The 6,366-nt window shown below is 46.3% G+C and overlaps 1 pseudogene; it reads left to right on the top strand.

The window, feature by feature from the left end:
- The first annotated feature begins 3,062 nt into the window (after positions 1 to 3,062).
- On the top strand, positions 3,063 to 4,973 carry LOC112631778 (annotated as a pseudogene).
- The last annotated feature ends 1,393 nt before the right edge of the window (positions 4,974 to 6,366 follow it).

Below are 6,366 nucleotides of genomic sequence, written 5' to 3'. Positions count from 1 at the left end.
AGAGAACAAACCGAAGGGAAATAAGAACTTCTAAAAGTATTCCGGAAACAAAAAATGACTCTAAAATTGATCTTACAGTTTTGCAAAAGGTGATATTTGGGAGAATGATAGTTACTTGATCTAATATTTGAATAAATACTATCTGGCATTGAGCATAATTTCAGGTTTGTTACCAAGGAATGAATACATATGTATATTTTTTTTCTGGTAATTCAGAGAATGTTTTAAATATGATACAGATATGTAAATGTATTTAGAAGTGTCGTTCAGGACCAAGAATCATTTGCTACACTTGGAGTGGCAAGGCTTTAGAAAGTCGGTGATACTCAACCCTCGCTGTATATTAAAATCTTCTCAGAGCTTTTTAAAAAAATACCAGTGCCTGGACTCCACCCCAAAACAATCAAATCAGAATTTCTGAGAGTAGGGGTATTGTTGTTGCTGTTGTATTTGCAAATCCCACAGATGATTCTAATCGTGGAGCACATGTTGAGAATACAGATTCAGTATTCCTTCTACCGATGAGGAAATCAAGACCTACGGAATGAGGTGATCTGCCTCCTTTCTGCCTATGGATGTGACCAAGAATACCAAAAGAAAAGGCTGCAAATAAGCAGCAAGAAATAGTAAATAATTTAAGATAAAATTATTGTAGAGAGAAGCAAGGGAGACTGCCAGCAGCAGCAGAAATGGCTCTCTGGCTGCCAAGGGTGAGGATTGTGAAAATGTAAATCCTGCTTAAATCCTTTATCGCCCGACTGTGTGCATACGAGCAAGCCGGCTTTAGAAAAATATATCTATGAAACTGCTTCCTAAAAGTTTGAGGTTTGCAGGAAGCAGGGCAAGAGAACAAACTCTCAAATTCCAGAACTGGCTAGTTAAGGAAATAAAAGCTGGGGAATCGCCATAGAAAGTAATTTCACCGTGTTAACTATCTTTGTGCCTGTTTGTGTTGTTTTTAAGTTCTACTGTAATTTGTATATATTCTTATGAGAGTTGGTGAGTTGAAATATTTACCATCTGATGAGAATTATGACAAATTTCCTGTCACCATTTTCCATAGTCTGATTGTCACCATTCCCGCAAACAAAAGAAAAAAAGCTAAACACTATTTTAAATTGATTAACGACAATTTTGTAACATGAACTTTTTCCCTTGGATGTAACAAATCGCTTGATTATTACTTGATTCATATCAAAAGAGGCTGTAAATTCCAGCTTCTTTTTCTTTTCCCAGATCTCTCCCCTGGCCTGCTATTCTCGGGAACTTTCATCCAAGATTTTGATGTGCTAATTTGCTCATCAGTACCCACTAGCCTTCCTTGGTTTAATTAATAAATATTTCCTGTTGACAAAGGAAGGGGAAACAGAAGTCTAATTCATGAATTTCATCATTGTGTTTCCCCCCACTGTGACCCTCACTTGAAATTGGTCTTGCGTCTTATCAGCCGCTCCGTTTTAGGCCTTGTCATTTGCATATCAAATATATCTTTGTAAGCAGGCTGCTCGCAGCCCTGGCCTGCAGACAGTTACAGAACCAGCTGCCCACTGGAGGGGCAGGGAAACATCTGTAAACCCACTGTGATTACAGGAGAAGAATGAGAACAGAGGATTGCCCTACTCTCCTCTTCAGAGTCTCTCCTCCAGAAATCTAGGTCCTCTGGTGCCCTGTTGTCATACACTTGGTGTATGTATTTATTTACTTATGGAATTTTTACTCTGAGTATTTACTCTTCTGAAATTAGAATGGTAACACAAGATGCTCTAAACCTTCCATTTGACTTTCTCGTCTTCAAAACCTCACCTAGCCACTAAGGATGCTTTAGCGGATCCTGATAGGGACATAACGCAAAAGCGTTATCATTACAGAGAATTAGGATACATCAGAATGATCTGACTTCACTATACTAGCTGACTTCAATATAGCTTCCCTTGAAACTATTTTGTTTTCTCTCAGTTAAGGATGGGCTGACGGTGGCTACGGACTCAAATTAAGTCCCCCCTCCCCCCACCTTTTTTTAGAACTTAGGAAGTTGGTTTACAAAATTACTAGCAGCACCGTAATTCTATTCCCATCCTTCATGTTTGACCTGCCCACATTTTTCAATCCACCCCCTTCCTAGAATTCACCTGTTATTGTTTACCTGACACCAGGTGTTTGTAAGATTCCTCAGATGTAATATGCAAACCTCTGGCAGGGTGAAAGATGTTTCAAAGATTTTAGAACTGTGTTCCTAAGTTGTTTGATTCATATGGCCCACATATCTGAAGAGCGCTTTAGAGATGTGATCTCAGGCACTTGAAAACACAATAACCAACCCAGAACCAGCCCTAAGGCTGATGTCTAGCTTTTTTCTTTTTCTTTTTTTGTTTGTTTTTTTTTTTTTTTTTTTTTTTGGAGACGGAGTGTCACTCTGTCGCCCAGGCTGGAGTACAGTGGTGCAATCTCGGATCACTGCAACCTCCGCCTCCTGGGTTCAAGCAATTCTCCAGCCTCAGTCCCCCAAGTAGCTGGGACTACAGGTGCCCGCCACCACGCCTGGCTACTTTTTGTATTTGTAGCAGAGACAGGGATTCTCCATATCTTTCAGGTTGGTCTGAAATTCCTGACCTTGTGATCCACCCACCTTAGCCTCCCAAAGTGCTGGGATTACAGGCATGAGCCACCGCGCCCGTCCTGATGTCTAGTTTTTAAGAGGTCCATGCACAGCCCGAGAAGCAGGAGTAACAGGAAAATAATGCCATGGACTATATTAATTATTTGCTTAGAAGTGGCAACATTAGAGTGGAAAGATATACGTTGGTTCTATTCACTGTACTGAATAAATTAGGCAGTATTGAAAAAAAAATACTGTGCTTTAGTAAAAAAAAATAGTGCTCAGGCACTATTATCTAGTGCACTATAATGTGGTGTAGTAGCAAGAGCACTCCATTTGGAGGCTGAAGATCTGAGTTTTATTTCAATTTTGCCACCAATTAAACATCTGCCATTTGAGCAAATTCCATTCCACGTGTGGACATCCGTTTCTCCACTGCAATATGAGACACACAGATTATATGGACATGCATTCAACTGTGAACCTCAGACTTGTTACCAAGTGCTCCTTAAAAAAGATTTACGGACCAAAAAAAAGGAGCTTCTCTGCTCCTTCTGGAATCTCCGCCTGGTTCAGCCTACCTGCCTCCACTCCTGTCTCCACCATATCCATCAGGGTGACCCAGAAGTCCTACAAGGTGTCCACCTCTGGCCCCCAGACCTTCAGCAGCCACTCCTTTTTTTTTTTTTTTTTTTTTTTTTTGAGATGGAGTCTGGCTCTGTCGCCCAGGCTGGAGTGCAGTGGCCAGATCTCAGCTCACTGCAAGCTCCGCCTCCTGGGTTTACGCCATTCTCCTGCCTCAGCCTCCCGAGTAGCTGGGACTACAGGCGCCCGCCCGCCACCTCGCCGGGCTAGTTTTTTGTATTTTTTAGTAGAGATGGGGTTTCACCATGTTAGCCAGGATGGTCTTGATCTCCTGACCTAGTGATCCGCCCGTCTCGGCCTCCCAAAGTGCTGGGATGACAGGCTTGAGCCACCGCCCCCGGCCCTCAGCAGCCACTCCTACACAAGTGGGCCTGGTGCCCGCATCAGCTCCTCGAGCTTCTCCCGAGTGGGTATCAGCAGCTTCCAGGGTGGCCTGGGGGGAGTCTATGGCAGGGCCAGTGGCATGGGAGGCATCCCTGCCGTCGCAGTCAACCAGAGCCTGTTGAGCCCCCTTAATCTGGAGGTGGTCCCCAATATCCAGGCCGTGCACACCCTGAAGAAGGAACAGATCATGACCCTCAACAAGTTTGCCTCTGTCATCGACAAGGTACGGTTCCTGGAGCAGCAAAACAAGATGCTGGAGACCAAGTGGAACCTCCTGCAGTAGCAGAAGACGGCTCAGAGCAACAAGCACAACATGTTTGAGAGCTCCATCAACAACCTTAGGCGGCCGCTGGAGACTCTGGGCCAGGAGAAGCTGAAGCTGGAGGCGGAGCTTGGCAACATGCAGGGGCTGGTGGAGGGCTTCAAGAACAAGTATGAGGATGAGATCAATAAGCGTACAGAGATGGAGAATGAATTTGTCCCCATCAAGAAGAATGTGGATGAAGCTTATGTGAACCAGGTAGAGCTGGAGTCTCGCCTGGAAGGGCTGACTGACGAGATCAACTTCCTCAGGCTACTGTATGTAGAGGAGATCCGGGAGCTGCAGTCCCAGATTTCGGACAGGTCTGTGGCACTGTCCATGGACAACAACCCCTCCCTGGACATGGAAAGCATCACCGCTGAGGTCAAGACGCAGTACGAGGAGATCGCCAGCCGCAGCCGGGCTGAGGCTGAGAGCATGGACCAGATCAAGCATGAGGAGCTGCAGCCCCTGGCTGGGAAGCACGGGGGTCACCTGCGGAGTACAAAGACTGAGCTCTCCGAAATGAACCGGAACATCAGCCGGCCCCAGGCTGACACTGAGGGCCTCAAAGGCCAGAAGGCTCCCTGGAGGCCACCATCGCAAATGCAGAGCAGCGTGGGGAGCTGGCAGTTAAGGAGGCCAACACCAAGGTGTCCCAGCTGGAGGCCGCCCTGCAGCGGGTCCGGCAGGGCGCGGCAGCTGCGTGAGCAACAGGAGCTGATGAACGAACGTCACGCTGGCCCTGGACATGGAGCTCGTCACCTACAGGAAGCTGCTGGAGGCCAGGAGAGCCGGCTGGAGTCTGGGATGCAGAACATGAGTATCCATAGAAAGACCACCAGCGACTATGCAGGTGGTCTGAGCTCAGCCTATGGGGGCCTCACAAGCCCCGGCCTCAGCCACGGCCTGGGCTCCAGCTTTGGCTCTGGCGCGGGCTCCAGCTCCTTCAGCCGCACCAGCTCGGCGAGGGACGTGGTTATGAAGAAGATCGAGACCCGCGATGGGAAGCTGGTGTCCGAGTCCTCTGACGTCCTGCCCATGTGAAGGGCTGCGGCAGCCGCTCCCAGCCTGTCCCTCCTGCGGCTGCCCCAGAGCCAGGGAGGGAGGCCGCTGGGAGACCCACCCGAGGCTCAGCCCACCCGCCGGGGTGTTTACTGCCTGGTCACCCCCCTTGCCCATGCCTCCAGCTACAAAACAATTCAATTGCTTCCCCCCTCCCCGCTCCCCACCCCCACCCCCCCCCCAAAAAATAAAACCTCAGCTAGCTGGGGTGGGGGGTGGCGGGGAGGAGAAAAAAAAAAAGAAAAAAAATTATGTGGGCCAGAGAGTTTTTGAGAATCACAGTGTTGCACACATATGTACGCTTGCTCAGAGATTCACAATAAACTTTAGCATACCAAATGCCTCCATGAGACATTCTAATAAAGCTTTACAAGGAACACCAATTTAACTGTTTTGTGTTTCCCAAATACGTTTTACCAAGAATCCTATGTGTGTTCTAAACAGCTTGGGCAGCACTGGACAAGATTTCCTAAGGGCCTTCCAGCTCTAATTGGTCCTGGTCAGGTTTGTCAGGTTTGTTTATCAGGGTCCTAGAAGTTAGTCGTTCAAAGGGGACCTCAGGTGGGGTGCCATGGCTCATGCCTATAATCTCAGTGCTTCGCGAGGCCAAGGCAGAAAGATTGCTTGAGGCCAGGGGTTCAAGACCAACCTGGGCAACACAGCAAGACCCCATCTGTACAAAGAACTTAAAAAATTAACTAAGCATGGTGGTGCGCCCTTGTAGTCCCAGCTACTTAGGAGGCTGAGGCAGGAGGATCATTGAAGCCCAGGAGTTCTAGGCTACAGTAGCTGGGGTCTCACCAATGTACTCCAGCTGGTGCAATAAAGCAAGACTGTCTCCAAAAAAAAAAGCAAAGGGGAACTCAGAAACCAGACAGCCTGGGTTCATATCCATAGTTTTCTACTATGTAACTTTGCAACCTTAATCATGTAAATTTAATTTATCTGTACTTTAGTTCCTTCATCTATGAAATGGAGACAATAATATCATCTGTTTCATAGAGTCATTGTAAGAATTGAATGTGTTAATGCAACATATAAAATGCTTAGCAGATTACGTAGCAGCTTGTAAGTGCCATGCGTGTTAACATTTGCAATATCCAAAACGCTTATCTGATGCAACAGCCTAAGAGAAGAAAGAGTGAATGAAAAAAACTGGCATTTGCTGGGGACCTACTACTAGTTATCATGCCAGATGCTTTACATATGTAATCTCGTTAAATCTCCACCGTAAAACTAAGATCAAAATATAGTCTTTCATTTTACAGGTGAATAAAATAAAACTCTGAAGTGTTCAAGAATCTGCCTGATATCACATGAAAAAATATTAAGACAAAAAAATGAGTCTCAGATTCAGGCATCCCTGACTTCAAAA

Source organism: Theropithecus gelada, chromosome 9, assembly GCF_003255815.1.
Source record: "Theropithecus gelada isolate Dixy chromosome 9, Tgel_1.0, whole genome shotgun sequence".
NCBI classification, from domain to species: domain Eukaryota; kingdom Metazoa; phylum Chordata; class Mammalia; order Primates; family Cercopithecidae; genus Theropithecus; species Theropithecus gelada.
The sequence above is the reverse complement of the archived record's forward strand: the minus strand, read 5'-3'. Positions and strand labels throughout refer to the sequence as shown.